This window comes from Leucoraja erinacea, chromosome 19 (genome assembly GCF_028641065.1).
Source record: "Leucoraja erinacea ecotype New England chromosome 19, Leri_hhj_1, whole genome shotgun sequence".
Taxonomy (NCBI): Eukaryota; Metazoa; Chordata; class Chondrichthyes; order Rajiformes; family Rajidae; genus Leucoraja; species Leucoraja erinaceus.
Genome location: NC_073395.1, coordinates 27,573,544 through 27,587,199, shown reverse-complemented (window position 1 = coordinate 27,587,199; position 13,656 = coordinate 27,573,544). Strand labels below are relative to the sequence as shown.

At 43.8% G+C, this 13,656-nt stretch overlaps 1 pseudogene; it reads right to left on the bottom strand.

The window, feature by feature from the left end:
• Positions 1–726: 726 nt before the first annotated feature.
• LOC129706420 (uncharacterized) lies at positions 727–12,294 on the bottom strand (annotated as a pseudogene).
• Positions 12,295–13,656: the final 1,362 nt, after the last annotated feature.

Sequence of the window (13,656 nt, the reverse complement as noted above, 5' to 3'; positions counted from 1 at the left end):
GAAGAGTGCAGCGGGGCGGTAGGTCGCGGGGGCCCCGAGCGAGGCACGGAGCGATCCGAGGAGCAAAGATCCAATAGCTGAGCTGCCAAAAGCAGTGTACATCCAGCTGATCGTGGCTTCCGCCAGCGTTAGACGTTCGGGCCGCGGACCGAGAGAGGAGGTGATCCCCTATAACGGGTAGAGAGAGAGAGAGGGGGAGGGAGGAGGTGAGAAGAGGTTGGTGGGGGGGAGAAGTGGAGAGCCGGGCGCGAGTGAGTGGGCTGTGAAAAGCTGGAAACCTGCGGCTGAGTGAGCGGGCGGGGGGGGGAGGGACGTGGCTTTACCGACATCGAGGAGAACCTCTTTCAGCGCGTGAGCAATGCTCACCTCCAGATTTGCAGAACAAAGATCCTATAGGGGGAGGGGGGGGGGGGGGGGGGGGGGGCAGGCAGGTGGGCCTCGATTGGTGGGCATGTGGGCATTGTGACGTCAGCAGCTTTAAACATGAGTTTTGTGACCAGTTTTATTCAAAATCTGGGGAAATAATTGACCAAATCTAGAGAGGCAAATCTAGAGAGGGGTGGATTTCTGAAATCAAAAGTTAATCCCAACCGAAATATGTAAAATTCTCGTTTTTTCATACGTTTCAAAGGCAAAATGACACACCCCCACACACACAGTTTTAAGAGTATATAGATATGATTTCAAAACAGAAACATAGAAAATAGGTATGGAGTGGCCATTTGGCCCTTCAATACGATCATGGCTGATCATCCAAAACCAGTACCCTGTTCCTGCTTTCTACCCATATCCCTTATTTTAAATATATATTTGTATATCTATTCATGATGTATTCAAGAGAGAGTTGGATATAGCTCTTGGGGCTAATGGAATCAAGGGATATGAAAAGAGCCCTCAGGAGAAATTTCATGTTTCAAAAATGCAACTGTCAAATACCAATGAGAAAAATAAGCCAGATGCTGGAAAACAGAAATAACAGGAAATGCTGGAAACATTAAGCTTGTCAGACAATATCTGATCCAGATCCTTCATCAACTTACCTGATGAGAGATCCTGAACTTGAAATATTCTAATTTCCCCCTTGGATGCTGCCTGACATGCTAAACATTTCCAGGACTTGGTTTTTCAGATACCAGTTGGTACCAAATCAGAGGGGAAGAGAACATTTAGATTTGGATTCCCTTTTATGTTGGAAGCTAAAGTATTCTTAAGGAGTAAATAAATAGTAAAAAGCGTTGTATTTGGGGCAGTGCAGTTGTTAATGAGAAAATGGCACAAATGCCAAAGCCACGGTTTAGGTACAAAATGAGTACACATCGTCCCAATAAAAGGATTGCATCCAAAACAGTGGAAACATGCCATGTTAAAATTGTTAGCACAGAAAAGTTGAGTTAACTTAACACTTGGGGGAGATGAGGCCCACCCTTGAATCAAAAGTAGGGAAGGAAATCAGAGACACGGAGAATCCAATGCGCCTTGGTTATGGGAATGTTGCCAGAGGGCTGTTAGTTTTTCGTTTGTTCAAAGGGAGGAAGAATAAGCCCAATTACAGAACAGTTCAGTTTAACTTCACTGGTAGGAAACTTTGATGCATCTATGTTGCATAGGATAAATAGTCAATCCATTTCCTCAAAGTGGCTTCAAGAAAACCAGCAAAAAATTGGGCAAACTGTTTTTTGTTAAGTAGTGAGGGTGATATTGTTGATGTGGGATACAGGACTTGCAGGTTTGATAAGGCATCACATAACAAGCTTGCCAATGTTGCAGCACTTGGGGGAAAAAGCGACAGTAATAGCGTGTGTACAAAAAAGACAATGGGGAGGGGGAGCACTAAATGGTTGCATTACATAAGAGGTTAAATAGTGGCATTTGGGATTGGTGAGGTCACCGTTTTAAAATCTAATTGCCTAACTTAAGAGTGCAGGCCTCAATTTCTGTGTTTGAAAATTACATTTAGCAGTATTATGAATTAGGAGGATAGTGATAGATTGCAACAAGATGTGAATAAGATGGTGGAATTGGCATTTACAAGCTTTCCTTTAATGTGGTCATCAGAATCAAAAACAATTGGTCCAAGCTCGTCAAATGCTATTCAATGTGGAGAAATGTGATCCACTTTGAGAATGAGATGCAATATTTTAAAAGGGGCAAAAGAAAACAAAGTTCTGGAGGAACTCAGCGGGTCAGGTAGCATCTGTGGAGGGAAATGGATAGATAATGTTCAGGTTCCATCCCTTAATCTGAAGGAGGATCTGAAACATCAGGCCATTTCCATCCACAGATGCTGTCTACTCAAAAAAGCTTTTGGCACATTGGCCTTCATCAGTCACCGTATTGAATATAGAAGTTGGGAGATCATGTCACAGTTGTATAAGACGTTGGTGAGGCCGCATTTAGAGTATTTAGGGTGGCACATTGATACAAATATATTGATAGATGCTCCTGAACACTTCATCAGTGATGCAACCTGGGGTCATTGGGTGTTTCGGGTCTTTCAACATCAGACACCCTCACCCAGGCGACCCAGCCGCGGTTGATCAGACCACGACTTGTGTTCAGGTGGCATTCGCTCCTCCCCATGGACCTCTTCTCCTGATCCAGAGCCATCTCGAGGCCTTCTCCTGCCTCAGTGTTCTTGATGGCCTTTCTCCTCGCCACTCCGTTTATGCCCAGTGCACTCAAGGCTTTGTAGAGCGATTGCCCTGCAAAACCTCTGCAGCCAACCTCGATGGGCATACACCTTGCCTTCCAGCCCTGCTTGCGGCAGTCTATGACCAGTTCTTCATACTTGGCCATCTTCCTCTCGTGGGCCTCCTCCAGACGGTCCTCCCACGGCACAGTCAGTTCCAACAAGACAATGTTTTTGGTCGCCTCTGAGACCAGGAGGATATCTGGCCTCAGGGTGGTCGTGGCAATGTGCCGTGGGAACTTCAGCTGTTTCACCAGGTCTACGGAAAGCTGCCAGTCCTGCGCAGTTGCCAGGATTCCTGACTGCTGTGGTTGTTGGCAGCTGCACTCCGGCCTTCATGAAGGTGATCATCTGTGTGGTGGGGCGTTCTCGTCTACAGCTGCTGATTCCCACGCTGATGGCTTCTGCAATGGGTTTAGGAACCTGGTCATGACGCCATGTGTACCGGCCCTGCCCAAGAGCCTTTGGGCAACAGCTCAGGATGTGCTCCAACGTCCCCTTGCCTGAGCATTGCGGGCAATCTGGAGATTCCGCTTTGCCCCAGATGAAGAGGTTCGATGGGCTGGGCAGGACAGCATACACTGCCTGGACCAGGAACTTGATGCGCTGTGGTTCAGCCTGCCAGAGCTCAGTCCATGTGACTTTTCGGTCCATGGCCTGCTCCCACCTTGTCCAGGCTCCCTGCTGCCTCAATCCAACTGCTCTGGTAGACCTCACCTCCTCCACCACTGCCCTTACTTCCTCCTGGACCAGCCTGCGCCTCTCCTTCTCCTTGGCCTTGTCAAACTGGGGAGATGGGAAGATTCCCAAGCCAGCTCTTCCCCGAGTCACTGCTCCCACCAGGACTCTGTGGCGTATCCGAGACTCTGCTTGCAGCACGGCTTCGCTGTCTCTCCACTTCCTCCCAGTTTTCACTTCCACCCCTGCTTGAGCCACCTTGGGGTCGCTGGAGTCCCTGTACAGCATCACCTCTCTGGCCCGAGTCACCTTAAACTCCTCCTCCAGGGACTTCAGGGGAAGCTGGAGCTTGGTGTTATTTCCGTAAAGGGCGATGCTGCTAAGGCTCCTGGGCAGTCCCAGCCACCTTCTGAAAAAGCTGCCGACTGTCCTCTCCAATCTCTCTACGAAGGATATTGGGACTTCGTAGACAAGCAGTGGCCAGAGTATCCTTGGCAGGATACCATGCTGGTGAATCCATGCCTTGAACTTGCCGGGAAGCCCCGACCGGTCCACTGCTCTCAACCAGCTCTCCAGCTCCTGACAGGTTGCCTGGACAGATGCTGTATCCTTCAGGCTGCTGTTAAACACCTTGCCAAGATTCTTCACTGGCCTTTCGGAGACAGTTGGGATTGGTGTCCCTTCGATGTTGAAGCGGAACCTGTCCATGACTTTGCCCTTCTTCAGCACCAGTGACCTTGATTTTCCTGGCTTAAACATCCTTGCCCATCCAATCAGTTTCTCCAACCCCTGCAGGATCCACCTGCCGCCTGGCACTGACTCAGTGGTGACAGTCAGGTCGTCCATGAAGGCTCTGATTGGTGGTCGGCGCATTCCTGACTTGGTCCGAGGGCCCCGGCACTCTGGCTCAGCAGACTTGACGATCATGTTCATCGCCAAGGCAAAAAGGATCACAGAGGTGGTACAGCCTGTGATGATCCCAACCTCCAGTCTGTGCCACTCTGATGTTACTGACCCTGATGAGACTCTCATGCTGAACTAGTTGTAATAGTCCAGGATGAGATCTGCCACTTGGCCCGGCACAAGATGCTTGGCCATGACTGTCTGGATCAGCTTGTGCGGGATGGAGTCATAGGCGTTGGCCAGGTTAAGCCAGAGCACTGCCAGGTCACCCTTGTTCTCCCTGGCTTCTCGGATGTGCTGGGTCACCACTCCCGTGTGCTCTAGATACCCCGGTACTCCAGATAAGCCTCCCTTTTGCACTCAGCTGTCGATGTAACCATTGCTGGAGAGGAAGTTGGTCAGCCGCCTCACAACTATGCTGAAGAAAATCTTGCTTAGCAAGGAGATGATTCTGAACTGATCGATCTTCTTGGAATCTTCCTCCTTTGGGATCCAGACTCCTTCAGCGAATCGCCACTGCTGCGCCACTTTTCCTCTCCTCCAGATGACTTTCAGGATCTTCCACAGCCGTTTCAGTAACAAGGGGAAGTAGGGAACTCTGCTCGGGCCAGGGGCTGAGCCAGCTCTTGCTCTCCACAATGTTCTGGACCTCTTTCAGGAGTGGCTCTCTACTATCAAATTCCTTGATGGGTGGAGGTGGTTTTATCAGGATGTTGCACTGGCCCAGCTCCTGCTGCCTGACAGGGTCACTGTAGGTCGTCTGGATGTGCCAGTCGATCTCCTTCTTAGAGCAAGCCAAACTCCCACTGTGCTTCTGCCAAAGTAGTTGTTTGGTGAAGCCGAAGGGGTTGGCTATGGAGGATGCTCGCTTCCTGGCTCTTTCCTTCCAGCGTCTTTGGTGCCACTCAGCTCTACGGAGGGTCATCAGCTTCTCCCTCAGGATGGTTCGCAGCTCAGCCAAGGGGGGGGACGTTGCTCTTCGGTGGCCTCTTTATACTGCTTCTTGTGGGACTTCAGCTCCTGCCGGATCTTGTGGATCTTTGTTGCTCGTTGGTTCATGATGAAACGTGTTCAGGCCGGCTTCTTCTCCACTGCTCCAAACCTTTCCACTGCTAGGCTGATGATGATTGTCGTCATCGTCCGCAGCCTTCGGTCCACATCTCCCTTCGCAGTTGCTTCTAACACCTTGTCGACGTCCTCGTCGAACTGATGCCAGACTGCCGTCTTGCAGGCCTGAGGCCATTTGACTCTCCGGAGAACTGTTCCGAGGGACTAGTTGTGCCACTTGGAGGCTTCGGGCTCTATGGGGTGATTCCGGGCCCGGCTCCTCCTGCGTCTCACCAGGTAAAATACCTGTGCGTTGTGACACTCCCTGTCCCTCCAAATGGTAGAGTGCTGCCTTACAGCGTCGGAGACCCGGGTTCCATCTCGGCTACTGCCTGTACGGAGCTTGTACATTCTCCCCGTGACCTGTGTGGGTTTTCTCCGAGAACTTCGGTTTCCTCCCACTCCAAAGACATACAGGTATGTAGGTTAATTGGCTTGGTGTATGTGTAAAGTGTTCCCAGTGTGTGTAGGATAGTGTTAATGTGCGGGGATTGCCGGTCGGTGCTGGCCCAGTGTGCCGAAGGGCCTGTGTCCGTGCTGTATCTCTGAACTAAACAAAAAAGTATTGTGTATTTGGGCATCATGTTATAGGAAATATGCTGTCAAGCTGGAAAGGGTACAAAGAAGATTTACATGTTTAAGAACGGCAGATGCTGGAAAAATCGAAGGTAGACAAAAAAAATGGAAAAACTCAGCAGGTGAAGCAGCATCTATGGAGCGAAGGAATAGGTGACGTTTCGGGTCTTCAGACTGATGTGGGGAAGGGGGGGCAGGAAAAAGGAAGAGGCAGAGACAGTAGGCTGTGGGAGAGTTGGGAAGAGGAGGGAAGGAGAAAGCAAGGACGACCTGAAATTGGAGATGTCAATGTTCATACCGCTGGGGTGATCCCAGAGAAGATTTAGAAGGATGTTGCCCGAACTAGAGGGTCTGAGCTATAGGACGGTTGAGTAGGCTGGGACTCTATTCCTTGGAGCACAGGAGGATGAGGGGTGATCTTATAGACCTGTATAAAAGCATGAGAGGAATAGATCAGGTAGATGCATAGTCTCTTGCCCAGAGTAGGTGAAGAGGGCCAGAGGACAAAGGTTTAAGGTGAAGGGGAAAAGATTTAATAAGAATCCGAGGGATAACTTTTTCACACAAATGGTGGTGGGTGTAAAGAACAAGCTGCCAGTGGAGGTAGTTGAGGCAGGGACTATCCCAACATTTAAGAAATAGAAAGGCAGGTACATGGACAGGACAGGTTTGGAAGGATATGGGCAAAACGTGGGCACGTGTTACTAGTGTAACTGGGACACGTTGTCTTGTGTGGGCAGGTTAGGCCAAAGGCCTGTTTCCACACTGTATCACTATGACTCTAACCCGCCAAGTTCCACCAGCATTGGTTTTTTTTGCTCGTCCAGTGTCAAATGTCTTGTATCGATATTTTAAACAATTATGTTCTAAACGGTGCGCAAGACCTGAAGGACAGGGCAGATTAAGCAATGAAACCAGTTAACAAAGGCACACATAATTGTGGACCTATACAAGCAGCAAAATGTCGCACTTTAAAAAAAAAAACACTACAGGTGTTTCCTCAATCTAGTTCAATCTGCCACATGACAGGACAAATGTGAAGGACACTGAGGGGCTCCAGATATAATTTACACAAATGGTTCCTTGGGACGGCAGACCCCAGTTACAAGGTCAGGTTGTAGAGGCTAACCTACAAAAAAGGCTAACATGAGATTTGATACAATGTAAAATGTCGCATTGGCACATTGGATCGTGCAAGGGTCTACTTTATGTATGTACCCATAAATGAAATCTTAACACTTCAAATTGAGCAAGCTCATCTTCTTGTCTTCTCAGTTAACAACTCTTTAATTTCTGGCATCATTCTGGGAATATTTCTCGTGCAATTGAAAGTTTGTAATTGTAGAACTGCATGGTAGACTATTTCAGACCAAAACAGCAAATTTAGTACAAATTCTTGGTTGCCCCATTGAGGTCAACAACTCACTTTCCAAACAGCCAAAGCGTTATATTTGCCAGCTTGGTTTGGCAATGGTGAACACTTATTGATAAATAATGGACAAATGCACCTGACATTTTGTTTTGGGGGGGAAGCAGGTAGTGGAACACCTCCACAATCTTTTGTGCACGCTTGCAAACACCATTTCAATTTTGACCTCCAGGTGTACCCATGTAAACCCTTGGGTCATTTTTAACACACCGTTTAATTTATTTTACAAACCCACCATTTTATTCCTTTCAAGATCGGGTTAACTATATGATTTGTATCTGTAAAGAACCAGGACCTTGCATAGATCAGTTACATCGGCATAAAAACAAGATCGTTCTTTCCCAGTGGAATCGAATGGAAAGAAATGAAGCTAGCCCACCACAATGTTTAATTCAGGTGAAGACACTTAATGTCTTTACAAAACCACTATGGTTATATAGGCATTCATTCTAATAGTATTCAATGTAAAGGGAAGGCTCTTCAATTTTCAATTCTTATATAAATATTACTGCCACTAACCATTAAAGCAATGTTATGTACATTTGAATAAAGATGCACTAATGGCTTGCTGTATAAATATTGAATATTTAGGGCTGAGAAAGTTCACATATAGAAAACGTGAATTTAAAAGAACTGAACAGCAATGATCAAAGGTTTGTTTATTTTGTTTAATTAAAAAAATCTACAACTCCTGTAAAAGCACCTAAAAAAGAAAAAAGGCAGATAAAATATACACAAATGCAAAATCCACAACATGCAACGCGTTCGTACATAGGAAAATGACAATACACTACAAAACAAATTAAAACCCTTCCCCCAAAGTACCAGCACATCTGACCCGGTTATAACTCCCGATCTTCAAACCTCAGACAAGTGCTCGGAGAGACTTCAGGTTAATGAGGTTTAAGTTAAGTGGGTTTCACATTATGGACTCCATAGTTCAATGGGCTGACTACTCTTGGTAATAACTGACGGTTGCTGTATCATGGATTCTATGATGCTGCCTTTTAAAAGAGTCATCATTTTTTTTAAGACATAGGTTTATCAAATACTAAACATTCTTGATGTAGTACATCAACCACTGACCTTACACAAGCTCCCAGTGCATCCTTCACAAAACATATTCAATCCAGTAAACCAATAATTTCAATCCTATATACAAATCTGCTATGAAATAGGATTAGCAACATGTTTACAACGTTACAGCTCCCTAAAGCAAATTGTGATGGGTGAACTGTTTTATTAATTTTCTTGCCAAATAAGTTGAACAAAATGTCATGCATCCATGGCACGTTTAAGCCCTTAAATGTGGAATGATTAATACCCACATCATCCCTGCTCCCCCAAACCCCAAAATAAAATTACTATACATTTCCGCACTTAAAATACGAGGAGCTAATAGATCAGATCTACTATAGAGAAAAGGAATGCTGGAGCAGTTATAAATAGTACAAGATAAATGTACGTCCAAGCAAAGAAACAACTGGTAACTACACAACATTGTTGCAATGGCATTTCAAGGATTACTATGAAATGTAAAATTTGAACGGCAAACTAACGCTGCCCTCTCCAAAAAATTAGCAAACTACACCAAAACATTTGTGTTGGCAGAAAACAACGTAGTTGTAAACTGAAAATGTACTTTCACAAGAAATGTATTTACTATTTCATTATTTAACAACTAAATCCATATTTTCTAGTAGAGCTAACATCTGCTGCTTGAAGCACACTTAGACTTGCTAAATACTTGCAATGTAACAGTGAAAACATGGCAGAGGCATTTAGGATGCTTCTGGCTCAATAGTTAAACTTTATTTTTGCTTGACTTTTGGTCTTATGAGTGATCTTTATATTAAAAAAACCCGAATCAACCCAGATTAAATTCTTATCTAGACCTTACATCTTAACCAGATTTGGACAAATTGATTAAAATTAACAACCTTTGGCACCAAGGATTAGGAACACACCAAATAATTTGACAATTAAATAAATTGGTGTCTTAATGGACCTTTATTGACTTAACTGACATCCACCTCAATTGGGTATGTGCAGAGCAATTTTAGTTTATAGAACGTAGAACAAAACAGGTAATTCAGCCCACAATATCTGTGTCAAACATGATGCCAAGATCGTCACATGTACTTAACCCATATCCAGGAGTCTTGCCACTAACATCTGCTTCATCCACCAACCCCAGAAGCACGTCCCAGGCACTCGCCACCCTTGGTGTAAAAACTTACCCTGCACAACCTCTCTAACCTTTGACCATCTCACTGTAAAATTATGCCCTTCAGGATTTGTTTTTTTCCATCCTGGGAAAAAGATTTATGCTTATATGTGCATTTGCTTCCTTGGCACTTAATTCATCAACTTCCCGTCTAAGGGGATAGGAAGTTCATGTAAATTCTTCAGTGCATCAAAGTAACTTGCAAAAAACCCTGACACTATGCCATAAAGTCGTTTTATATTTTGATTGACCTTGGACAAATAATATTCAGGATATCACTCCATTGCATTGTAAGCCACTTCAAACCAAAAGATCAAATATTATTATGTTCTTTACATTTTAGATTTTTTTCTGCACTATTTTAGTTCTCAGAACTTGCATTAAATTAAACCCACAAACCAAATCTTCAATACTTACAGAAGTAGTAACTCTGTAGATTGTGCATCACCCCTCTGCATTGCTTCATGGTAGCAGTTAACTGCAACTGCACAAAAATTAGTGTAAAAATTGACTTTCTTCAGCTCAGCCATTAAAGTGAACCCATAGTTGAATTCAATAAATTTAGTTACAAAACAAGATTAAAATAGTTGTGAAATCCTGCAAACCATTACCATTTAATAAGTATAAACGAGTCTTACTAAAATCACGATTTTTGCAATTAAAATAAACCCATTTTTAACTGATAATGTACAAGTAGCAGCTGCCACAAACATTTGAACTATTAAATGCAGTGATTTAAATTTTATGCAATTCAAATGTTGCCCAGCACTTATTCTAAGCATGGAGAAAAGCTAATATTAAGGACAAATCGAAATTGCACACAACTTGATGATACACCCATGCACCTGTTACTCTGAAGATGGTTTAGGTTATGGGCTCAGTAATTGTTTCTGAAGACTCAATGTCTTGGCTTTTTTTTTTTTTTTTTAAACATAATGTAACTTGGTACATGCATGAGCCAAAGGTCCTCGCCCCAGAGCTGATCAAGGGGATTGAGATGTCTTAAGTGTTCATTCTAGATTATAAATATACAATCTTGGCAGATGTCTCAGTCTAATTAGATAAGAGGTCAATCGTACATTACTGACTAATGAATCTCTTATCCAATCTAAGTAAGAATGACATTGATGAGAGTGATATGGGAACATTTACAAGTCATGCCTCACTTCAATAAATGTCCTGAGAATTGTTAAATTTTAAGCCCCATTCTAATCAAGTGCATCTTCATGCTCAGCATAATTTTCTAGATATGGCCATCAATAAATATTAATTGTGGTGCATCAGATTTTCTGTTGCGCTTGTTGTGATGAACTAAAATTATAAATAAAGTTCAACATTTTCATAACTAGTTCAGATGTGTCTGGGATGGAAAAAGGGAACTTTTGCTCCAAATGCAAACAACTGCCAGCATTTCTATCTCGTTTTCAACAGATTTTTTTCAAATGAATAAAGTGATTTTAAAAAATGCCCTCTAGAACTCTAACTACCCTGAATAAATGGGGAGAAGGCAAATTTAACACGATAAACATCGGATGCAACTTAACAAAATGCCTTGCACAAAAGTTGCTTGAATATATATGGAGATGTGGCGTCTTTTATACAACTGTACCCATTCCAGAATTTTATACGAAAGTTACTTTGTCTCAAACATCACTAGGATTGAAACTGTCAGACCCTGAAACATGACAAAGTGACTATTTCTAGGCGAATTTCTGCCTAGAACATGAGTGGATAAAATTCTTCAATTTGCCGTCATAAATTTTCACCTTTCTTATAGCAGCAGATCCACATAGCTATCTCTCACATGGACAGTGGTCATACTAAACCTGGCACATTATGGTTAGCAATTATGCAGAGAACTCGCACAATTATGGAACTCACCTGAGTGAAGAGAATAAAGGAGTTTTATAGCGTACTTTTCTCTGCTCAAATTGAGTTATTGCACTACTGTACAAAAACAAGTGTCTCATTAACACACACTACTAGGCGCAGCACGTCTGTAGATCTTGTACAAGCCAAACCTGTGAAAATTGTATTGTCACATACATGGATGTCTAATCAGTATTGTTCTGACAACTGCAAATGTGTACATGGATTAATCAATTAGAAAAGGATTAGTGCTACATTTTACATTGCATCAAGAACATCCTACTCACCAAAAAAAAAATGTGCTGTGGTAGTCCCTTCATTGAAAGCACAAATTGTTTTTGAATGATTCACTACTAAACTGCTTAGGTCCCGGATTTGCCTATATTGCAGGAAGGATTGGCTATTTAAGTTCTGTTTAGTGAGTGCAAATGCATGAATGTAGCCTAAACTGATTTCACACCAACAAAAATGGAACCCCTAGTAACATCTAGGTAAACACCCAATTTTAATAAGCAAGTTCAGTATTCCGGAAATCGCAAGGAATCATGGGATTTGTCAAAGGTCACTCACTATAAAAAGCCAACAAAGCGCTGACTGTTCAACCTGTGTATAAATTCTTATTTTTATTCATGATTTATGTGTAAAAATATATTTAATCTGAGGAACAAATGTGCCAGGTAGCGGGAGAGCGGGGTGTAACAGTGAGATAGAGGGGGCAGATTTGAGTGGGAGTCGGGCAAGAGAGATTCTCGGCAGCTGCATGCACAGACCGGTGCTTCATCCGCAGCCAGGACTGAACCGCCACGGGACCATCTCCCACCCCCCCCCCCCCCCCCCCCCCCCCCCCGAGTGTCCCATCCTCGCCCATGGGGTGGCCGGAGACATCCGGACCGACGGGACACCGGCCCCCAGCCAGCGCAGAGAAGCGACAATCCCAGCTCAACTACGCCTGCCCCACAGGGACAAGACAGCCCCGGACCAATGGTACAGCGGCCGATGACCGGCGCTCGCCCCCGCCGGCACTGAGGGGGCCAATCGACAGCCACGGGACAAGACGAGAGGCACAGTCAACGGTCCCCGGCTCCCCCACACCCCCCCCATAAGTCTGGGGCCGCCACCGCCCCGCCAGCCTGGGGCCACCCCCGGATAGGGACGGGACACGGGAGGGGATGACCCAGCAGCAACTCAACAGCGCCCGAGACTCAGGGCCGAACATGACCACGAACGAAACGCAGGTCTGCACCCATGCAGATTCACAGCTACCGAGAATGTTTATAGCGAGTGACCTGACCTGGGCATGCGCAGTCAGAATACTGAACTCGCTTATTAGGTATCAAGAGAAATGTTTCAGATTAAGCACCAGCAGTAAACTTTCAGTTGAATTCAAGCTAAATAGTTTGACAACATTTATTGGATGTGCATGATCTGCAAAACAATGCAAAATGGAAATATTTAATATTCATTTAAAATGTTATTATTTGAACCCATTAGTAAATTTACCAAATACCACACAAAGAACACAATTTTATATAAAAACCCTTTATTTGTATAAAACTGCATTAAAAAAAATTAACAAGTGTTTTGCCAATGATTAGAAGCAGATAAGTAAAATACCCACATTTAATTTTTAGAAAATAATTTTACTTACCTGAGCCTTATTTTTGACACGTGCTTTAAGGATCATTTTTGGTAAATTTTAAATACCACTTAATTGTAAATTTCATACCTGTCAGAGTTGAAAATCGTATTTGTGCAGTCTGGCTTCTTGGTAACAGCTTGCAAGTGTTAAAAATGTTAACATTCATACCTTATGGTTTCCTAAAAAAACTTTTTTTTTTTTTTTTTTTTTTTTAAACATCTCACCAAAACAAATACATTATACTGCTTCCTAATACAGCTCTTTCATGATGCACATGTTCTATGTTTGCAACTAATAACATACATTTGTCGAATTCTAATTCAGACCAAATGCATTCCAGCTACTGAACAAAAGTTACCTTCTTTAAAGAAAACAGAATATGGTAGACACTGACTTCTGCAATATTAATATCATTCACATTATTACACGAGACAATGAAGCAATTGTTAAAATTATATGAATGTCAATGAATGTCTTACTTCCATTTAATCACATCTCTTACAATACTGCCAACCATATTCCCGCTCATCCCATCTACA